We start from the raw sequence: 22,528 nt of genomic DNA on the forward strand, positions 1-22,528 counted from the left end.
TACTTTATTCTGAAATTAAATCTCTCGTGAGAGAGGGAGATCAGCGATCAGATATTATACAAACTGATATGATACATAATTTAATATAGTTATTAAAAAACGAGCATTTTAAAGAGAAACGAAGCAAGACATACGAGAAAAGAAAAAAATAGAGATAAAAAGATAGAAAAATATATTTTATACTGGGGATTAAATCCTTCAAGGATAGTCAACTTGGTTCAATTTTTTACTATATCTACTGATCAAAATTGAAACTTGTGTAAATGTTCGAACTTGCGTAAAATGATAGAATATATCGCACAAAAAATTATTGAAAGGAAAAAATATAGGTAGGATCAGAACAGAAAAAAAAAGAGAGACAGACGACAAAGTTTATTTCATCCTGGGATTAAAAACTCTCCGAAGACGATCGGAGATTATAAGTGGTGAGACTTATACAAAGTGGTGAGACTTATAATTTTGTATACTTTGAGCGCGCGATTCGGAATTAAGACTAGGTTTCAGACTTAGGTTTCAGGAGATTCAAATATAAATTGTTGAAATGAATTTGATAAGAACGGATATGACAGATAGAAAGAGATATAAGGGGATGTGAAGGTTACTTGACTTGATTGAGAGAAAAGCCAGGAGACGACGGTCGGCTGCTGGTAGAGGCTTGAGATGGTGCTGGCGGTAGTAGCGACGTGGTGGTGGTGGCAACGGTGATGGCGTAGCGGCGCTGGTGGGGTCGAGGGTTGTCAATCGATAGCGGTTGCATGCGTCTGAAACCACCCTCGTTACCGCTCTGCCGCTGCACTCTCTTGCTTCCTCTCTCTGTCTTTCTTTTTCTCTTTAGTGCCGTTGCACGCTGAATCATTGGCCAGAAGCAGTTAATCCACCAAGTTTCCCTCGGCAATTTCTCACCGATGTAGAACGTACGCATCTTACTGTCGCGGTAGCGTTTAAAAGTTTTGAGATTTGGTGGCACACCGGTACTTTTACGACGAGCACCAACGAGACACTTACGGACTGCTATTAGAATCGCTTTGTAAGCGAGACACTCTTGTTGTAGTTGCGGTAACGCGTCTATAACGTTTAGCGAGATATCTTAAATCTTACTTGATGCAATGACAGCTTTTCCCATTGTATTGATGACAATAGTGATAACAATGCCTTTATATCCAAGATAATGTTTGATATATCTTTGAGGAATGGATCAAATTAAGTCTATATACTGTTAACAATCTTTAGCACGCATAATCTCTTCCCTGCATGGAATGAAAATTTTGCTGAAGCGTTTAGCTATGTACAGAATATAATTTTGTTTGGACTATCAAAATAATTACGTAAAACTCTCAAACTGATTGCTAGAATATTAGAACTATTTACTGCATTGTCCTGCATGAATTTTTAAGTGTTCTATGTAATTATTTTGATGGTCTGAAAATTATTTTTAGACCACTAAATTTTTAGATATTTTAGCGAAACTATTTTTTTTCCGTGTGGTAATGAAAAATAATAACAGTTTATTAATTATACGACATGAATTTAAGTCTACATAAAGTAGAATAAGTGTGGAAATATAATATTTGCAACAATATTCATATTAACGTTACAAATTTCAAATTCACTTGACCGAATAAAAATAGCGTAAAACTTATAACTTATTTAATGTCCAGTCTCCTTAATTCGATTCTTTCTTTATTAATAAAGGAACAACGTCTGTGTCATCTAGAATAAATCATGCTGCACACGCTATAAGCGCGAAGATAATAAGTAAAGAAGATGTATGTCTATTATATTTAAATATGTATTTAAGTAAATTAAATTATTACTCATTAAGTCAAAGAGACTCTTATACATTTTTCAGTTCTAATCAGTAATTGGAATATATTAGTTCTAGAGATTTTTCCTAATTTTTAAATAATAATGTTTAGAATAATTTTATGTTTCACAATCTTACTTTTCACAATTTTGAACTTGAAAAATTTTTTAAAAGTAGAAATTAATAACAAAAACTTTAATTTTTTTTATATATTCTTTTAGCTTCAAAAAATATGTGTTCCTATTAAATCTTTGTAATTTAGATCCTGATAAAATTTTGTAGACTTCAATTGGCTTTTTTAAGGATAAAAAGAATTGTTCTTTCTGAAAATGTGAGGTGGAATGTCTGGAAAAAAGATAAGGGCTTTCTGAGATTAAGCACAAAAATAGTCATTTTTCTACTAATAAAAATATATTATTGACGTTTTTTGCATATATTTATAGAAATTCTTAACAAATTCCATATGTTTGTACCTTTTCAAATATGGTAAAAGCGTTGCATTTGAAAATGTCCATTGAAAAATAGCTCACGAATATATGTATAAAAAGAATCCAAGGATCTCGTTTTCACAAGAGCCGATCCACTTTTTGCGATGCGTCGACGTTTGAAAGCTCCCATTTATTTTTACATTCCAAACGTGGTGACACACGGACACCATGCTGCGATGGTAAAGCGAAAAAGTGACTTATGTAAAAAGGTTGGAACATATGATATCCGTCGCGAGTATCGAATCTTCCTATATGCACGATGGAGTTTCCGTAGTACGGGATACTGTATAATTCACAGACAGTTCGCGGCTGCAACGAGATCGGGAGGCAAAATTACGGCAGCTTTGCTCGCGCGCGTAATGACCAAGTTCGTGATGAACACTGGGATCACGACATCCAGTAATTAGAGACTGCGTGGAAAAACGCCGGATGTCGGTGTACTCGCTTAGTAAATATGACATTAGTTAGAGTTAAATTTCGTCGTTTGTCATAATAATTATCACCTTGATAATGGCTTAATGAGAACTTGAAGATGAGTTTTTTCACCGGTGTCTTGATGCAACACCATTTCCTATTATTTATTTTCTGAAATTGTATATTTCGTTGCAGTACATTTAATGCGTTATAATAAGTACAATTGATATTCGCTAAAAAGTTTCCAAGCATTTTGCGAGATAATATTAATTATCTTTCTGATTATATTTATACATTTTTATTTATTTATATTAAAGATTAAAATAAAAAAATTATAAGTTATTTTCATTTATCGGATAATAAACGGAAACGAAAATAATTATTATATACATCAACGATAATAATAATATAATTTATGAAGAGTATTTTTCACGACTCGTAAATTGTGGAAATTAATTATTATGTGAAATGGCATGAAATGGATGAAATTTAACCGAAATATTCCATATCGATTTGCCTTTCAAAATTATCTTTGATCCCAAGGGATTAATACATGCAATGTACGCCGTATACATCTCATTGTTATGCTGCAAAACGGTATTGTCGTGGTTGTCGTATGTTCGTACAATGTTGATAGAAAGATATCCGTGATGGGTTAGCAACCTGCCATTGGTCGACCCAACCATCTTGTCTAAATCAATGAACACGCTGGGACCCAGCAGATGTTTGGGCAAAGCTGTGTCATTAGACACGGAAGAATATATCAAAAGAGCTATACCGCTGAGGTAGATTGCCTTCTCGTATATTCCTTTGATACTGCGATCGATACTTGATCTTTAACGTGTCACTAGCCGCCATTTTTCAACAGCTCTTTTATCCGAACGCTGTAATTTATTCTATCTATATATGGTTTACTTAGTGACTTTAATCTATCTCAATTGATCTGCGTCAACATCAATGCTTAGGTGTACATACGATATTATCGAGAACTTTATTCTACTTTTCTGGAAAAAATATGAGTTACAGAAAATAAATTTTTGAGGACAGACAGATTATTCGTGAAATAACTGTTTGAAATGAACACAAGTATATTTACAATTTCTGTATAAATATTGTCTTGTATATAGAAAATATATTTTTTAAACTTCTGCTGTGACTATTATATCTTACAATTTCTATTAGAGTAGATTAAAAAAGTTTAATTTAATCGATGAATTTATAGTAAAATTGAACTCTTGAACAGAAACTATTGATAGACGGGTAAATTAAACTTGATCGTTAATAGAGTTCGTAGTTTTGTCTGAAGAAACTGTAGATAAAGCATGATTAACTCTACATTGTTCAGTTTCTTTAACATAATTACTCGCATGGAATATTTCTCACATTCCAACATATTTAAATATTTCAATAATATTTTAATTTTCATTGTTCTCTTCGATTCATTCACATGATTCACAATTAAATAAAGATTGATAATATTCTGTACTCATATAATCTTTAGATAAATGCAAACATATTTTTTTAATTATAAACAATTTAAAATAAACATAATAATGTGTATAAACAACATTTATACATTTATTGAATTTATAAAGTGGAAATATCCTGGACACTCCGCGCGAGTAATGAAAGGTTAATGTTCAATTTATATATATAATTTAGCTTCAGATTAATGAACGAATAATAAACTTAAATACATAAATCATTTCAGATACAGAATAAATAAATAGGAAGAACGCTTACACTATGTGTATACGTGCACATGTATCACCTTCGGCTGTTCTAGTTTTGGCACCGAGATACACATTTACGTTCAACTCTAATCTCAAAGGCAGCAGCCGTATAGCCTCTGTTCGCGACACAAGTATTTTATGTTAAAATTTTCGATCTCGTAGAATTCAGTACGACTTCACGTCCGCTCGAATGTCGGGCCCGCGATTTTCTGATGCGCGAGAGAATATTTCCATCCGATGGAATAAATATGCCGGAATTTCAAAGAGAACGCGCAGCGCACACGGAGGCACATATCTGAATATACGAAATTCAAACAGCGAAAGATATATTGTCGCGTAACGGAATAAATGACTCGACAGAATTGCGTGCCAACGTTGTCGCTTCGCCTTCGTGTACGCAACGATTTTGTAATCGCGTTAAACGACTCCAGAAAAAATATCTGGGCACGAAAATTTAATGTAATATTTTATTTATAATTCAATCTATCATATCACGATTTTACTCTACGCGCGTTGTTGGGAAGATGGAAAAATGTAACGTAGTTTCACACGAAATGTATAAACGTATAACTGTTTAAAAATATTCAAATTTGTTAAATATGTTCAACGTGTAAATATCATATTTATACTCTTGTCGAATAAATTAAATTTTTGTTTAAAATAATTGAAGAGACTTGACGAACAAATAAGTTAAGTATTATCTACAAAAGAAAAGAATCTACAAATGAAAAGATCGTACTTATTTTATAACGATTTAAAATAATTCCTTTCAAACAAAACTTTGAAACAAGTTCATTTTTTCGATAACTTTTTATAATATTCAACTTCACAATTAAATTAAACTAAATCCTTAATATAAATCTTTAATTTCTTACGTAATACTCTCTTAATTCTTTTAACATCATATTATCGATACACTTTATGATATAAAAATGACCACGTAAAAATAATCAGTTGCCTTTGAACTTTAAACAAGGTTATATTTTGCAACATTTATACACCTTTTTTCTAAATGTAAGCCCAATCCCATTACTTGTACATACATAAAAGGAAACGCGCAAACTGTCGTAATATGCGAGTAAACAGAGACTGGATTGCTGGTGGCTTTTGAGTACCAAAAAGAAATAGATGAAACTGGCAGGGCGTGTCGTTGCAAAACATGCCACATCTACTTTAACCAAGGTTCTTATTCCTTAAGCAATATTTCGATGGTATTAAGGGTAAAGTGGATCAAGCTCGTATTGCACTGACCCACTTGTATTTCTCGGTTTTCGATATATTTTTTAGTCCGTCTGGAAAGTCACATAAGCCGGGATAAGCCATTGCTCGACGTGTGCTTGAAAAGCGTATACGTAACAAGATTTACACGGTACACAAAAATCGATGTGAGACTTAAAACATAATGCTCTATAACTCTTCATGCAATGAAGATACCAGTGAGGAATAGTGCTTGTTTTAGACTTCATTTCTGCATATTTTGAGTTCTTCTAAAATTTTTTTACAAATTACAATATGTTAGTAATTTTAAATGATAAATACGTGAAATTAGTAACACACAAATAAACTTATTGTTAATTGTGAAAGTATTTTTTATAAATTTTATATATATATATGTATTTTCAAAAGATATGATTCAAAAAATAATTTGCATTATTCTAAATGTATAATTCAAGTAATATAAAGATGTCGTCTTTGAGTAATTAAAAGCATTACATATCATATAATTGCAAAATTTTATTAAATATTCATACAAAAATTTGCTTTTATAGTCACAATTTTCAAGAATCTCAGTCAAACAGAGAAGATAATGCAATACAAATATGCAAAATCTATGTTTAATAATAAACCATTTGAAACGAAAAAAATGAGTATGTGTTGCAAATTTTTATTTTATATTTGATTATATAAATTATTTATACGGTATAATAAGGTAAATACCTTGGCGAATTCTACAAGAAACATTTTTGCAACACCTTGCAACACTCGTTAATTATTGCTAGTAATAATTGTCAGGCGTTGCAACGAGTCGTTAAAATTGCCGCGCCCATGTACTTTCTGTGTCTTTGCATTTCTGCGTCGCTGTCTCCCGAAATGAATAGCCTCGGAACCGTTCACGACAGACGTCGTTGGAGAATAGCTTCGGAAGCGCATATCCCGGTCGGCAGCAGACTGTGAAACGTGTAAAGAGTGCCGATGGCCCGAACAAAAGATTCCCGGAATCTTTTTGCATGGTCTCGAGAAGCCTATCGTGAACCAGAATGAAGGAGTGAGCACGAGCGACGCCCGGCTTTTAGAGTCTCGAGAACCGGCAATAACCCTTTGCTCTCCATCGACACCATATGGCATAACTAACACTATAATACTCGGCGGATATGTAAAATCCGGGCGACATGGAGCTAGCTCAACGATTTGCGTGAATGCCTGCTGCGACCAATCCGAAAAATTCGCGTTTCGACGTCGAACATGTTGAATAGGTCGTTCTTGCCTTCGTGACTTCCGCAAAATTCATGATTCGCGAAAATGCGTTTGCCTCGACAAGATCGATAAACATATTATCAGCGTAATATTGTCCGGTTTCTACTGCATTAAATTTTCATCAGAACTCTTCCGATTAATTTTAATACGACTCTTGCTCTTAATAAAAATGTGAAATTGCTGGCTGAGAATTTTTCTCTTCAAAGCGACGAAAATTAAAAGGCTTTTTCTTATGCAAATAAAAATGTTTGATAGGATAAAGTTATAGGATATGAGTTATTATTTCAATTTGATAACCAAATTTCTGATTCTTGAAGTGATAATTCTATATTGTACAAAGAATAATCTTTTTGCTGTGTATTTATAAAATTGATCTATTGTTAATTTTTTATTAATACTAAAAAAAATTAATTTATTATTTTTTGTTACTTGAATGTTCTCAGAAAGTATTTATTTTATATAACAATTTAGGAAATAATTTATCTCTTATTCAGTCCAGAGGAATATTTGATCAAAATAAAAAACGAAAAATCTTAGGATTAAAATATAAATTTATTTATAACGAATGGTGAATTAAAAGATTACGTTTACAAGTGTAATATTCATTTTTATTCATATTGCTCAGTATATATAATCTGATAATAGCTCAATGAACAAATATCCTTTAAACGACGAAGAATTATAATTCTCCTGTCAGCATCCCAACAAAACTGACTGGATTAAAATCGATGCTAGATTTATTACGTCTCACCATCGGTTTTTAAACGAACATTCGCAAGTAAGTAACGGCGATAATGGGTAGTGATAAAACAAGCGTTACGTTGTCACGACAGTCGTCGGGACGTTATTCTCGCTCGCGTAAATCGCCCGCGAGATAACCACCGGTGGTTGATATCCTCGACGGTGCTTAATCAGCAGTTAAATCCCCTCTTCTCTTTCTATCTCTTGCTTACTCTCTCTTTCTCTATCTCTCTCTCTCCTATCCCCCGTTACTGAGATTCGCAGCTGCTGGCTATAAAATTGTCCAATTGAATCATTCTAGCGCCTAGAATAATCCCAACGTAGCTATTTCCTATTTACAAAATTGCGCTTCGTCCCCATATAACTGTCGACCTTCCCACTTCGATTCCTCGGCCGTCATTGTATTTCCCCTCGACAGCACCCCTGCTCATTGTGTTACCGACCTACGAGGACCATGGCCTGAGAGTAGTGGTGAGAGATTTCCCCTGACAGCGACAGGGCACCCCTGGGCCTGTTATTGGCCTATGTGCGGACGCACTTCTAATTAGTATGGATGCGTGGCCCATTGCGGCCCTTCAATTTTAGCGCGTATCCTGCGGAGTTTACTCTCGATCAAAGTCGGGAGGCAAGATGCAAATATCCGAAGGCACTAAAGAAGCGACGAAAGGAAGTCATCGAATTTACGATCGTCTTTATGTAATTCTTTTTTATTAGGTATATATCTTCCATATATTTAGAATTTTTATTTTATCATATTAGATAAAAGCAGAGGTGTGAAGAGCTCAGTGTTATTAAAATATTTAATTAAATATTTAATTAAGATGAAAAAATAATTATATAAAGATCTATTTCATATATATCAATATTGATTGTATGTGTACATTGAAAAAAAATCATGATTTCAAAGAAATATAAGATTTTTTTTTCAGTTTAGGTGATAATTTTATTTTATCGAAGATAATTCTTTTTCTTTTTTTGATACAGAAAAAAACAAAGATTTTGCATAATTATACGTAGCAGTTGTTACTTATCTTAACATACATAGGAAAAATTGTATGTTAAATCATGTTCCCGCAAGCGATCACCTTTTTTGCTCCTACTGTAAAGCGACTTTTTATTCGTATGTTCCTGCTTTCCATGTTACCGAATAACCGCGAAGATTCATAACTCTCATTAATAACCATTACAAGCGGAAAAGTCTCCAATTTATCAAACAGACGGCGAAGACATAGAAAACTACGCACGTAATCATGTGTGCGAACACAGCTGACTGCGCAAACATCATGCGAAACTTATCTTGTTCCAACATTAGAGTTTTACTGCCCTCTCTCACAATATTAAAGCATAAAATTATCTGGATATCTAATGGATATTTAATGCGAATATAAATGTATCATTTAGAGTGACGTATAGATTGGTAGAAAAATTTTTGGACACAAGCAATGAGAAAAACATTGTATTTATCTTCATTAAATGATGAATTTATATGCCGTAATACGTTTTTAAAACTGGTTTCTGCATTACATAAAATGACAATTCTATTTTTATTCGTTGTACTTAAATGATAAATTTATCTCTAGATACTTGTAAATGAAACGCAACAGATGAATTCGTCTTTCAACAATAACAATTTTGATTTAAACGAGGCAGATAATTAAGCGAGGAAATGAAAAAAATACAAGAAATAAAATACAAATTACTTCTAAATAATTTTGTCAAAAGAATATATTTAATCATTTTGTAAAAAAACATAAAGACAGGATACGTTTTCCTCGTTACATTCAATAATATTGTAAAAAAAATTTGTGATATAGAATATAACACGCCATCGATTAGTACTTTCAGAAACTCTTCCAAAATTATTTGTCGAGTTTTGATATGAGAAATTACAAATGTGATTACCTACCGTTAACCGATATGCTCTAAGAAAGGTAACAAAATTGAATTCCAATGTTATATAAGTGTTCCGGATATCAGATTTACTATAATGATACATCGCAAATGCGATGTTTATTCATATCACTCATAACAATCCATAACACGACTTGAATAAAACATTGGAATTACATATACACACACATATATATATATATATGTATGTATGTATGTATATAAATTTACACACCTCGTAAGCTGTGCTAAAATCAAATTAGATGATACTTCGTATTTCTTGACCTAAATTCAAAATAGATATAAATTCGCTAAATGCAGAAGAAGTAATAGATTTTTCATGACATTTTGAACTTTATATGCATAATTTTCTCTTGTGATAAATATTTTTAAATTAATAAAACAATTATAAAAATAAAATATTCATATTTTTAAATAATTAAATAATGAAATACTATATATATATATATATATATATATATATACATATATGTATATAAAATAAATACTTCAATCTTTAAATAGGTATAGAAGAGCCACAGCATAATTTTCTCAAAAACTTTGTTCTGGAAAGCGAATATAAAAAGATATTATTGTTGATGCCTGGAAGTCTTAAAGTTTATTATAGTTTTATATTTTTCTACAATGGTATAGCTAATGTAAATTTAATTATACATATAATACACTAATAAAAAATGTAACTATAATAAAATTAAACAATTTTTTCAAATATTTTGAGAATTATATCAATTTACATATCTTCAATCCATATACCTACTTAAAGATTAAAAACATATCATGTCACAAGATTGAATACAGTAGTCATACAAACAAGAATTATAGCAGAATGATGAATAATATAAGAATAATTTTTAAAAAATAATATTAATGCAAATTTTTGTTATTTTTTAATTTTCTGTAGATGATCACAAATTACTTCCGATGTTACAAGAGAAAGTTATACTTTACGCTTAGGATACTATCTGACCTAAGCCACACTTAAAAGTTCGCTCATGAAGAGACACGATAACTAAGCGGAACGGAAACGTTTTCATACTCTGGTCTTCACGTTCCACAATATAAGATGAAATTTAAGTCCCATACGTGCGCAAATAACAATGAACCCTATAATTAGACGTTCCGGGGTGCGAGGTATATGGGCTTCGCAGGAACACCCATTCGCAGTAACGGGTCCTCAAAGTTCACGCGAAGCGTTCCTGGTGACTCTTCACGGGGGTGCGGGACACAGCGGGGAAAAGACTTAACAGGAGCTTTCCCAATGGAGGTCCGCGCCGACATGGTGCCAGCGTCTCTGAAAAGGCTCCTTTACGGCTCGTTAGCGACCGTAGCGAAAGGGCGCGAGAGCAGGGTGGAGAGACGGAGGAATAGTTGTATTCGGGGAGAACTATGTAAATTTTGTTCCCGATTCGCGGCGACATTACCCCAGGAATCGCACCAGTATACCGGGTGGAACGCGACGTTCGCACGGGCGACAGAGATAACTCGACCTAACTTAGTCTCACAGACAATGACAAACGTCAGACGCCGGCGCTGCATATTTCAGGACATCACGGAGTCGTCGCTCTGTCGGTGGTGTGTCCTGTTTCATGCCGGTCTACGCTACGGTGAGGCTGCGCGAACCGCTTGCGCGATAGGGGAAGTTCATCCCTCGAGGAAAACGAGGGTGGAACGTCCATCGAGGCGATTCATGCTTGCGTCGTGAAAAACTGCGGGGCGCACGCATTTTATTCTGTCCTCTTCATGGCGTTAATCCTTAATCAATTTCTCGAATAAGTAAAGCAAACAATATAAATAATCTTTAAGCTTAATGATATATCAGGTGTATAGTCCCTCTCTCTGTACAAAAGGTGAGTGGAATTGGAAATTTATATTGTCCATATAAAATGAATGTTATATATACATATGAAACAATTCAATAAAGTCAATATTTGTATTTAATGATACAATTATAGTTTAAATAAAAATGTTCTCATTTTATCTTAATTATTTTTTTAAAAAAATGTTTCTACATGTTGAAACAATTTTTAATTCAGGCTCTAAATTGCTGCCAGACTTTTTATATTACTTTTACAAATATAATACAGAAAATTCTGTATTTTTTCATTTTGTTGAAAAATAGGTGTAATAAATAAATCCTTAAAAAGCGGGTGATTTCGTATTATTAGCATACAACAAACTTTAAATGTAAAATTTTACTAAAACAAACTATTCTTCCCTCATATATTTATTTTATTAAAAACAAATTCAATTACTTTTAATTATAAGGCGAGATATTTGTAAACCGATGTAAATTATAAGTAAAAGATATTAATAAATAATGTATAATAAATTTTTTTATACATATAGATTAGAGATACATGTTTTACAAATCACTTTAATTACAAAGGGAATGGCGTGCTAATAATAAAGATGAATTTGCACATGTCGTTTCCAGGATATGTCGAACTATTTTACATGCAGAAACTGCATGCAATATCTGAATACTTGCAGAAGCTGTTAAGATAAATTAAGATACTTAATAACTGTTCGTGGTATTAAGAATTTGAACATGACAGAATACTTAATGTCGTGAGGAGAATTATACTCGGAGACGTTATATTACGGCAACTCTAATTAACCCTTAACTGGTCTCACGAGGTCTTAGTCCAGACCATGATATCATATACATAATATTCCTCCAGTCAAGAGTTAACGAGAGCAAATGATAAAAAATATTTGCTCGTCACAATTTAAGTAATAGGTTAAATGAAATAATAGTTCTTTTTCGTATACAAACTCAATATTACGGTACAAATTTGATCTCATCGTTTGCCTAAATTTGTCCAAACTTCATTAATATCGCGAAGTAAAACATTATTTATAATTTCCTAGGCTTCCAAAAAAAAATTCACTGTTAGTACTAAAAACTAGTTACACGTAAAGTGTAAATTTTTAACGCTGGCAGTAAATTTTGGAACGCAGTCAATTATATAATTGCTTACGTAATGAATTTAATTATTTTTATTAAAAAATGAAAAAAGTTTGTTACATGAATAATTGTTACATGAATAATATTTAAAGCTTCTTTATCGCGATGCTTAAATACAAATGCCTAAATATATATTTTGTAATATATACAGCCTACAAAAATTCTGAAAGCGAATTTACGTCTTTATAGATATTCTAGTGTACCTACACGACATATTTTTACGGTCAATCGGAAGCGGTCAATTTTTGCGCTATATATAATTTCATATTTATTTCCAAGAATTATAATGGCTTTAAGATCCGTACGATCGCGATATCGTTACCTCGTAATTGCGAGCAAATGTACCTAGGTACCCTCGTTCTCCGTGAATCGACCGCAAGGCGTACGTGAACTTTGATCTAAGCCGTGGCTTAGAAATTTCACCGCACGCAAATGTTAAAGAGTCTTATTGTTAGCCGTGTACCACCAGCGACAGAAAGAGCGACGGAATCGGCGTTAAGCTCCGTGCACAATGTCAGATTAACTCGGGAAATTAACGCCTCGAAACTGGAAGCTCTCGATATGAATTAACAACGATACTCCACGACGGGGGGGGGGGGGGACGAAAGGTTTTACGGGATTTGTAGGACGAAGCCATCTTGGGCGATCGATAAGCAACAACTGCGTTAAGAATAGCTAGTCCCGTTATTTATTTACGAACAGATGAACTCGGAGACCGGAACACATATCCGAAAAATGTCTTTTCCACATATTCTCTCTGACATAGCTACATCAATCTGTCTTATTAAAATGTTATTGAATTAAGATTAAATTAGAGGTTACACATTTATTTCCGATATTTTGCCACCATGACAATAGAACGTGAGATACACGAAAAGAACGATTTTTTGCTGAAGTACCTATCTAAAAATTTAGCCAGATAAAGATCTGAAAATATATATAATTTTGCTTGTAATTGAGAAAAAAGTATGCCTAATTGGCTACTAGAAAGTGCTAAAACTGTTTATAGCATTAACAGATTGCACTAATTCTGGTAAAAAATAAACGAATCAGAATTTTTTAGTTGATTCTGTTACACTGACAAAAAAATAGTTTAAATTTAAATAAATATTTATCTGAATACTACCAACTAAACATTTAATTACAATAAATAAATATTTATTTAATAAAAAGAAGTAACCGTTAAATCAAATTCATGTTTTTTTGTATCAAATAAATATATTTATATATTTAATAAATATTTAATTGGTACTATTCAAATAAATATTTATCAAAATTTAGGATATTTTTTCTCAATGTATAATTTTAATTGAGATAATAATCAGAATTCTGATATAATCAAAATCTTCTGGTTCATTCATTTTCCAGAAACTTTTTTCAGTGTTGGTTCATCAAAATAATAATGTAGAACGCTTAAGTATTGATGACAACTGCGAAATGCTTTTAGCATTCTAGCAACCAGTTTGAGCGTCCTACATAATTATTTTGATGGTCCAAATAAAATTATTTTCAGATCAGTGTACTAGCTAAATTTTTAGATACTTTAGCGAAACCGTTCTTTTCATGAAATCATTTTCTCTAATAATCATATTTTGATTCTTATATAAGCTATCTTACAAACATTAAGTAATATTATAATTGTTGCGATTATTTGTTATATCTACTACAAACGAATTAACGTACTATTTCCGCTTTATTATTGACTATTATTTTAAAAAATAATTGTGGTTCATATGTTTAACCATAATGCACATGTATCTTCTATTTTATTGTACGATAAATTTCTATTGAATGATGAAGCAGCAATTGGAAAATAATCTTTCAAAATTTTGCTGCGTCTCGTATATTGCGTTTTTATACCTCCCTTCTATTTATTGAGCAGAAAATAGTCTACATCGACTGACCAGACGCGGAATACTCAACATATACGACAATCGCTGTCATTCCAACATTGTGTATCTAGTTTAACATAGATGCGCTCTGAATTCCATGCATCTCATGACGCTCAGTGTCGCGCCGTCTCTCTCTCTCTCTCTCTCTCTCCCCCTCCCTTTCTCTGGTCCTCTACTAGCATCACAATTTTTACGAGTTCTCAGATACAAAAAAAGAGAATATGTTTTTGATAAACATGCATATATCGCGTGTATCCACCTTTCTCTCGTTGGGATTAATATTTTTCATCATCTAATATTTTTGTGCAACGACACTTACTTTATATATTACCATTACAAGAATTTTTGATATTATATATCCCAATAAAATAAGACAACTAAATATATAGCGTGCTATAGTACGTAGAGTATAGTATTTATTTTTAATACGTTTGTACGAAATATTTTTAAATGTTTATTATTGTGATAAGGAATAAACATATTTAAAAAATTTAATTAATTCTGTCAATACTAGAAAAAAATTTCTTTTTGTTATCTTTTTTTTAATTCAGATCGAGAAAATACAAAACAGTTTTTGAACTTGTTGTTGGGGGTTGACTCAAAAGTGAAACGTTTGATTTTTTTTTATTAACTATTATAAAATTATTTCCATTGAATTATATATATATATATATATAATTACTGTCGTTTTTTAAAAATAATTTGCGCATTGTTTTCATTGCGCTGATTTTCAGTTGACTCTCTTTGTTTTAATCACTTTGTTTTTCAATTTTCGAGAGTGATTTATTTTTTATTTACTTAAATTTGAAATAATAATCGTTTTTTGGTAATCAAGTACATATAACTCAATGCGTCAGATATCTTTTATGCAAACAACATCCAGAAAGTTCACGTTACTCCAAAGAACATAAATACGTTTCAGGTTCGTAGATTCCAATATAACATTCTAAATTGGTCTAAGAAATACTGATCGAAACCCTTTGTTCCCAATGAATATCTTGCCCTGCGCAGAACACGCCGGAACTTTGTCAGTACGACGTACGACACGTACGGACGGTTTGGAAAACGTTGACCCGCGAATGGTACTTCCGTTGTATTTTGGGACACTGGCAGGCTTCCACACAAGCAACCGCCGGTTGGTCATTGGCCTCATTTTGCAAACCGCTCTAGGGGATTGCAACCAGCGACTTTGTTTTGATGCGACGAACGCAATTAGCGTGCGCCGCGACCGCTCTGCGGTTGTAACGTTACGTTTGGGCTCCATCGACGTTGCCCTACGACATTATCTAGAAATTTCTGTTTGCGGAGAGTTCCGAAAGTACCAGCGTCCACGGAAGCCTCATTACCGGATGTGGATTGCGCTGGAATTACGAATATTTGAGTAATCAGCATAGCTAGATATTTCGAGTGGTGCGAATACTCTAAATAATGCAGATGTACAAAATTGATGTGAGTTTAGATATATTAAGTAAAAACAAATGGAGAAAAACTTAGATATATTTTGTATTATTCGAAACGAAACTTTTTATATTCGTACGTCAATGGTTGTAATGCACATGCATATAAAAATAGAAAAAGTAATAATTGCTCAGCAAACATCAACTAAAAGTAACGTAGTATTAGTGTTATAATTTTACAATCAACAACACATGCTATACATTGTTCAGTGAAATTATAATATTGTATAATATCGATGTTATGTTACTTTTAGTTAGTGTTTACTAGATGGTTGAACTCATTCGATTTGCCACGTACGTGGACTGTAATGTAAGAATATCAGATGTATGTATATAATGGGAGCGCGAGATATAAATTTGGACCTCTCTCAAATTGTATCTGTATGTGCAAGTACAATATTCCAATTTTAGAAAATGTCTTTTAGAAACTCGTAGGATTAAATAAACGAGAGGCTGAATAAATGACTATAAAATTCAATAGTAAAATCGAGAAAGGCTTAATAAAGATGATAAAATAATTAAAAAGTTTAACTGAAGCGAAGAAATGTAACCGTTAATTTCATTAGTGGGGAACTCCCTACGTCGTCCCATTTTCCAAAGTTCTCAATTATCCCAATTAACCATACTAGATAAATTGCGAAACTTCGTAATTCACTTAATTGCATACTGGTCTTATTTTACACTGCTATTAGAAAATACGTTGCAGCGTGTGATCATATTGAATATTTGCATTTGGGTCAGAGTTTTGATTGAAGAGCCGCCATTAATTGAACAAACAGACACCTTCGTATTGCTACACCTGCTAGTTTTACATCATATGACTGATGATACAGCGCATATACGGACAGGTTTTACAATACGACAATAGCACACAATTGTGCTTTTAGAGTCGAGAATGCCGATAGTTTCGCAGTAAACCGTGCTTTATCGGAGGAATAGATTGTGGATCAAAACACGATATTCCAAATGCCTAAATTTCGTAAGCGGTTTATTGACCGCGATGAAATTAGTGCGTTAAATATTTATAGACCTGGGTAATGCACATTGTACGATATATTTATATCAGTATATTTGCTGTTATTTAACAATTTTAACAAACTCGAAATCAACTATTCTTTACATAATGAAAATTCTATTAGCAATCGCTTACATTTTTCTCAATTTAACAGCATTACATATTTCAGTAACTGAACTTTTCATAAATCCACTAATAAATTGCCTTGAAATTAATTGCGAATAACGTTTCCTATTAAATTAAAATATTTTTTTTTTTTTAATCCTATTTATCTCCATTTGAACTTCAATATTCATGGACCAGAGGATATGCAGTAGTTTTGATTTCGAATATATATTCCTGTATAATAAATTTCACTTCACTTTGTCCCTTCGCGAAAGCAATCCGCCTTTATTTCCTGAATATCACGATGGCCGCGGTTATGTCGCTCGATATTATTGACGTTTTCACCGAGATATTTGGGCCGTATTGATAAACCCATTTTACAGAGCGACTCGCGCGCGAGATGAAAAACAACGATCGGTGATTCGATGGGACGAAAGCAATTAACCGTACTCTTCCCAATCCATCGCCCATGCAGTCATCAAGCGGCAGATCATCATCGTCGCGGATATCACGTCGCTATCTCTCGCTTGCTGTCGCTTTCGTTCGGACGATCAGATCTCATCGACATGAAAACGTGGGAGAGAAAAAGAGAGACAAGCACGAAGATGCGACGCCGGAAAAGCAATTAAATTGCGCGCCCTGGAATATATAGTTACTGCGGTCGCGATGCTTTACCTCGAGATTATTGACCGTTCCCTGCTCACCACCAGCGAGACACACGCCGGGGATTTAGAGATGAATCCTATTTCGCGGGGTATCCAAAAGCGAGGAAATTATACGAATCACTCTAATTTCGAGATTAACTCTAAAGCATCGACTGCGTGTTTACCGACGCTGCAGCGCTGTGTCATTAAAGCAAACATCTCGTATGCGTATCTCTATGACGGTAACGTTCGTACGTAACGAAAGTAATATTAAAAATATCTGAATCGTTTCCGCCTTCTCTGACAAAGCTGTTCTCATTGAAAAAGCATTGTAAACTATCGTGAACGCGAATCTTCGAACAGCTAGTGAAAGAGATATGTGTACGATATGATCTGCACTGAGAGTTTATGAGTAGGCTTTTTCATGTTATGAGGCCTTTCAATGTTATTCTAGGCATGATGTTGATGTGTCGCGGTGTGCCAAATAACGTCGAAAATAGTTGCGATACTTGTCTCGGATGTGACAGACGCCGCAGATGTGCTCTGCTCCTATTTCTATCAAGAACCCTCTTCAAAGTCTTGCCTGACTTCGCATTATTTTTTGTGATGTCGCGAATATTTATAGCAAGATATTGGCTGTGATATGAAATCTCTTATATTTATATCTGTGTTCAAAGCCCACTTTAGATCTCCGGCAATAAAATTTGGAACGGAAATTTATTTATAACTTTTATGTGCTGTATATATGTATTTTAATATACGCACGGCTTTATATGTAGTAAACGTAAAAAATATTTGTACAGGGGAGATATCTTTTTTAAAAGCTTTTCATTTTTAAAAAGTAAATATGTTTGCAATTTATTAACAAAGAATAAAATAGATCGTATATTTCTCAAAATTATTTTACCTGAAAAGATGTGATAATAAAATACATTTTTTTTAATACAATATATTTCTTAAAAATAAGCGAGAATGAAAAATTATATTATTATTTGCACGTATATAAAAGACGCGAACTTAACTCTTTTGTTTATACTGTAATAAACAGAACGTACTCATTGTACAAAATTGTTAATTAATATTGTTACAAATGCTAATTAATATTGTTATTGTGTACAAATAAGGTTTTTAAAAATTCTCCTGTACAAATATTTTTTGCATTCACTGTATGGATATTTATGTTGAATTTCGATATATGTATATTTCAATTCTTTGTTTTCTATACGGCACGTAAAGTAATAAATAATGTCCCAAATCCCGTAGCGAATTTTTGATCGTTTAAAATGGCGATTGCACAGTGTTCTTATTTTATTGTAACAGATCGTTATTTTAACAGTTGCGTTTATTTTGACAGCAGCAAAGTAACGCAAGCTTGGTTAGAAATGAAGGGCGGTTTAATTACATATAAATCCCGAATGTCCGTTGGGCGAGTTGATTAATGTTACATCTCTGAATAGCTCCTTTGTGAATTACCAGCAAAATCTGTACAAGAAGCGTTACACATGTTATTTATCTGATAACGCGAGTTCAGTAATTCTGTACAATCGCTATTTAATTCATAAAGTGTTTTACAACACTGCGAAATGTTGTGTCACGTGTTATTCACGCGCATCACGTCTTATCGCTGCATCCAAGCGCACAATATTACTAAAATAGCAGAGATTGTTTTCGCAAACGTTTTATCTTTATAGCTAGAGTTCATTATTCATCAAAAAATCTCATCTCTGTAAATCCAAACAAGAACATACCGGATATGTTTTCGTTAATGTACTACATCAGAGAATAAATTAAGAAAAACGGTGAAAGATTGACGTTATAAAATTATTCGCGATATTGACGAATTGAAGATGCAAGATAACAAAAAATCTGATGGTTTGTTTAATTCATTTCTATTTAGATAAACATTTCAAGTCACAATTTTGTTAAGATATTAAATATTGAAACTTAACGCCTGATAAATAATTTTATAAAAATTTGTCAAATAAAATTCTAAAAAAAAAAAAAATGCATTTGTTGCACTGAGAGAAAAAATGATTGCAATCACCAGAATTTAAAGTTAACTAATTTATAATTCATTTTCGGTGCCAACTGTATATTTTTTGTTGCACTATAAATATAATTATTATTGCTAACATTATAGTAGTAAAATTATTTTTAAAAAAATGGAGTTTCTAACCATGATTTTTACATTATAATCACAAATCACATCGAACTTTTTCCTCAGTGCGATTTCTAGGAAATTCTGTATACACAAAGCAAACATATTTATTATTCGCGCAATGATATCGATCAGAATTTCTTCTCTGCCTGTTATTGAAAGCCAATTAGCTATTTAAAGCAAACGAGTCTTCTGTTCGGATTACATTGTTGAAAGTTGTGAGTTTCACTGCATATTAAAATACGCAAGAATAGCTCGGTATAATAAGAAATGAGTGATAGGTCGAAAAACTGTCCAGAGTTCAAAGGGTCAAATCCTTCTCGGAGGCGGCTTCAGCCGAATTATTATCGATCCACTCGCTCGTCGAATTCGCACGAGGTCGCGCGGCCTTCCGCGGAGCGTGACAGAGCGATCGTCTGTCGCGAGTTCACGTGGCTTCTATTGATTTACTACAAGCCCGCCGGTTTCGCGAAAGACCACACCGCCGCCACCTGCCTCCTCTGCCGCCGCCTCCGCCGTGAAAAGTTCCCCCCCTTCGGATCGATCCGGTGTCAGTTGGAATCTGCTCGTAACCTGCTGTCTGAAGTATACGGTCACGCTACTCCGTAACAATGTGTCACGGAGGTTCGTTGACACGACGTGTCGCGAACGACACGACGCTAACTCCTCGCGATCCGCGAGAGTTTCGAAAAACGAAAGAGTTTTGCTTTAGGATGAATTATTGCTTGATAAATCATATTCTGTCGAAACTAGTTGAATTGAGTCCTCGCTAAAATGTCCCGAATATTATGTAATGAATAATAATAGCTTTGATTCTGACGTTTAACTGATATGAGAGATAATGAATTATAAACAATAAGTTTTATCTCACGTTTCTCTATTTGTTCAAGTAAGATGTCATTTAGACTTAAATTTATGCTCAAGTTTACTGCGAATATGAGAATATGACACAGCATTTTTTTTCTTTAAGTTGATATGATTATTTACAAAATCTATTGAATCTATACTTAGAGAGAGAGAGAGAGATCTTGATATTTTATTTAACGGAACGAGAGAACTATAGTGACACTGACAATGTCATATTTTGGAGTAGGAATACAGTGAAGTAATGAATTATAAATCTCACTCAAAGAAATGTTGTAAGTTTTTAACAATAGGTTTCATAAAATATAAGCGTGCTACAAAAACGACTTTCTCATAGCAAAATACTAGAGTTATCTATCTAACAATATTCTCTAGGCGACCATTCAGTGACACGTTTGCAATGAGAAATCGATTGCACGATATTACTTGAAGAATGAAAAAGTAAGAAGTAAGAAGTCATAAATCTTTTTGAAGTTCTTGCCGAATTATTAAGAAAAGATGAAAGAGCCGTCGAACAGCCATTACGATTGACGGAATTCATATCGTCTCTTCTTTGGACATGAAAAAGCAAAGTTGAGTAAGAATCATTGAAATGCTGGATTATTCCAAAGCCACGTAAGAGTTGTATTTTACACTATACAATCATTTTACACTCGACAATGTATACGATAAACTTTTGCGTTGGATAATGTTAATCGACAAAATAAAATACTTCTTGATTAAAATAACAACTTTATACGAAATAAATTCTCTTATCGATGATCTAATGTTTCTCTAAAATCACGATCGACGTAATCGATGATATGCCCGGCTCAGTACACGTTATATCATTTTCAATCTTCTATAACATGAACAATTATTGATTATGCAAGAGCGAACAATTTTACCAACGAAAGAGGGAGAGAAAAATTTGATCAATAGGAAGAAGACAAAGTATCTACTATAACACGAAACATGTAATAAAAAAGAATAGATTAGGTGTTAACAGTATGATAAAGAAAATAAGAATACTTATACAGCACATAAATCATTATGCTTCAACCATTAATCTGGAATTTATCATTTCATATCATTTCAATCAACAGTACATGTAATCTAACACTTTAACGAAGTAGAAAGATATCAAAGAAAAAGATATAATAGCATTGATTACTTGCCTAAAGGTTAATTAAAATACGTTACGAAATAAATAACTATTTATATTGAGATTAAGAAGAGATTAAGAAGATTTTCCAAAAATCAATTCGAAAAAAAATTCTCCATGAAATAGAATAATATTTCTTGGCATAGACATATCAACGATCACATCAATTGCGATCGTAAGAACGTTTATTACATTAGAGTGTAAGATTAAAATCAAGTGTTTGAATTCATTTTAATTCTTTCACATGCGACTGCCGATCGACAACAAACTTGATATATGTAGGAGTACACAGTGTAGAAATATATCACAGTAGCAAATAGAAGCTACGAAATTGCAACTCTCGGTACCCGCCACGTATCCTCAATATATCTCGATTACGTCACCTCAAGTATGCCCAATACCACTCTCTCCTAATTTTTTGAAAACTAAATTAAACGTGCACCTGATACGGCGCGACCATGACGTATTGTATAGCATCATGCAACAGCAACGCCACGCGCATTTTCAAAAGGGAATGTGTGTGTATATATATCTGCGGAAAGCTCACGTAAGTCCACCTGCCGTCAGAAGTACGCAGGATCAAGGACAAGTCACACGACGAGGAAGTCGATGGACAATTAGACGAACAAACGGATGGACGGCGGCGATGGACGGAGGGATGGAATATGATGGGGTAAGAAATAGAGGGAGAGACACATTAAAGGAAAGGACACGA

The 22,528-nt window shown here is 33.1% G+C and overlaps 2 protein-coding genes across 8 annotated transcripts in view; one reads left to right on the top strand and one right to left on the bottom strand.

The window, feature by feature from the left end:
* Nucleotides 1-22,528, bottom strand: part of LOC105153444 (neural-cadherin) — a 215,831-nt gene that overhangs the window by 190,334 nt on the left and 2,969 nt on the right. The window lies entirely within an intron of this gene.
* LOC105153430 (uncharacterized) overlaps nucleotides 1-22,528 on the top strand; it is a 240,439-nt gene that overhangs the window by 92,211 nt on the left and 125,700 nt on the right. The gene's annotated exons all lie outside the window — the stretch shown is intronic.

The sequence above is a fragment of the Acromyrmex echinatior genome, chromosome 7 (assembly GCF_024713525.1).
Source record: "Acromyrmex echinatior isolate Ae372 chromosome 7, ASM2471352v2, whole genome shotgun sequence".
NCBI classification, from domain to species: Eukaryota; Metazoa; Arthropoda; class Insecta; order Hymenoptera; family Formicidae; genus Acromyrmex; species Acromyrmex echinatior.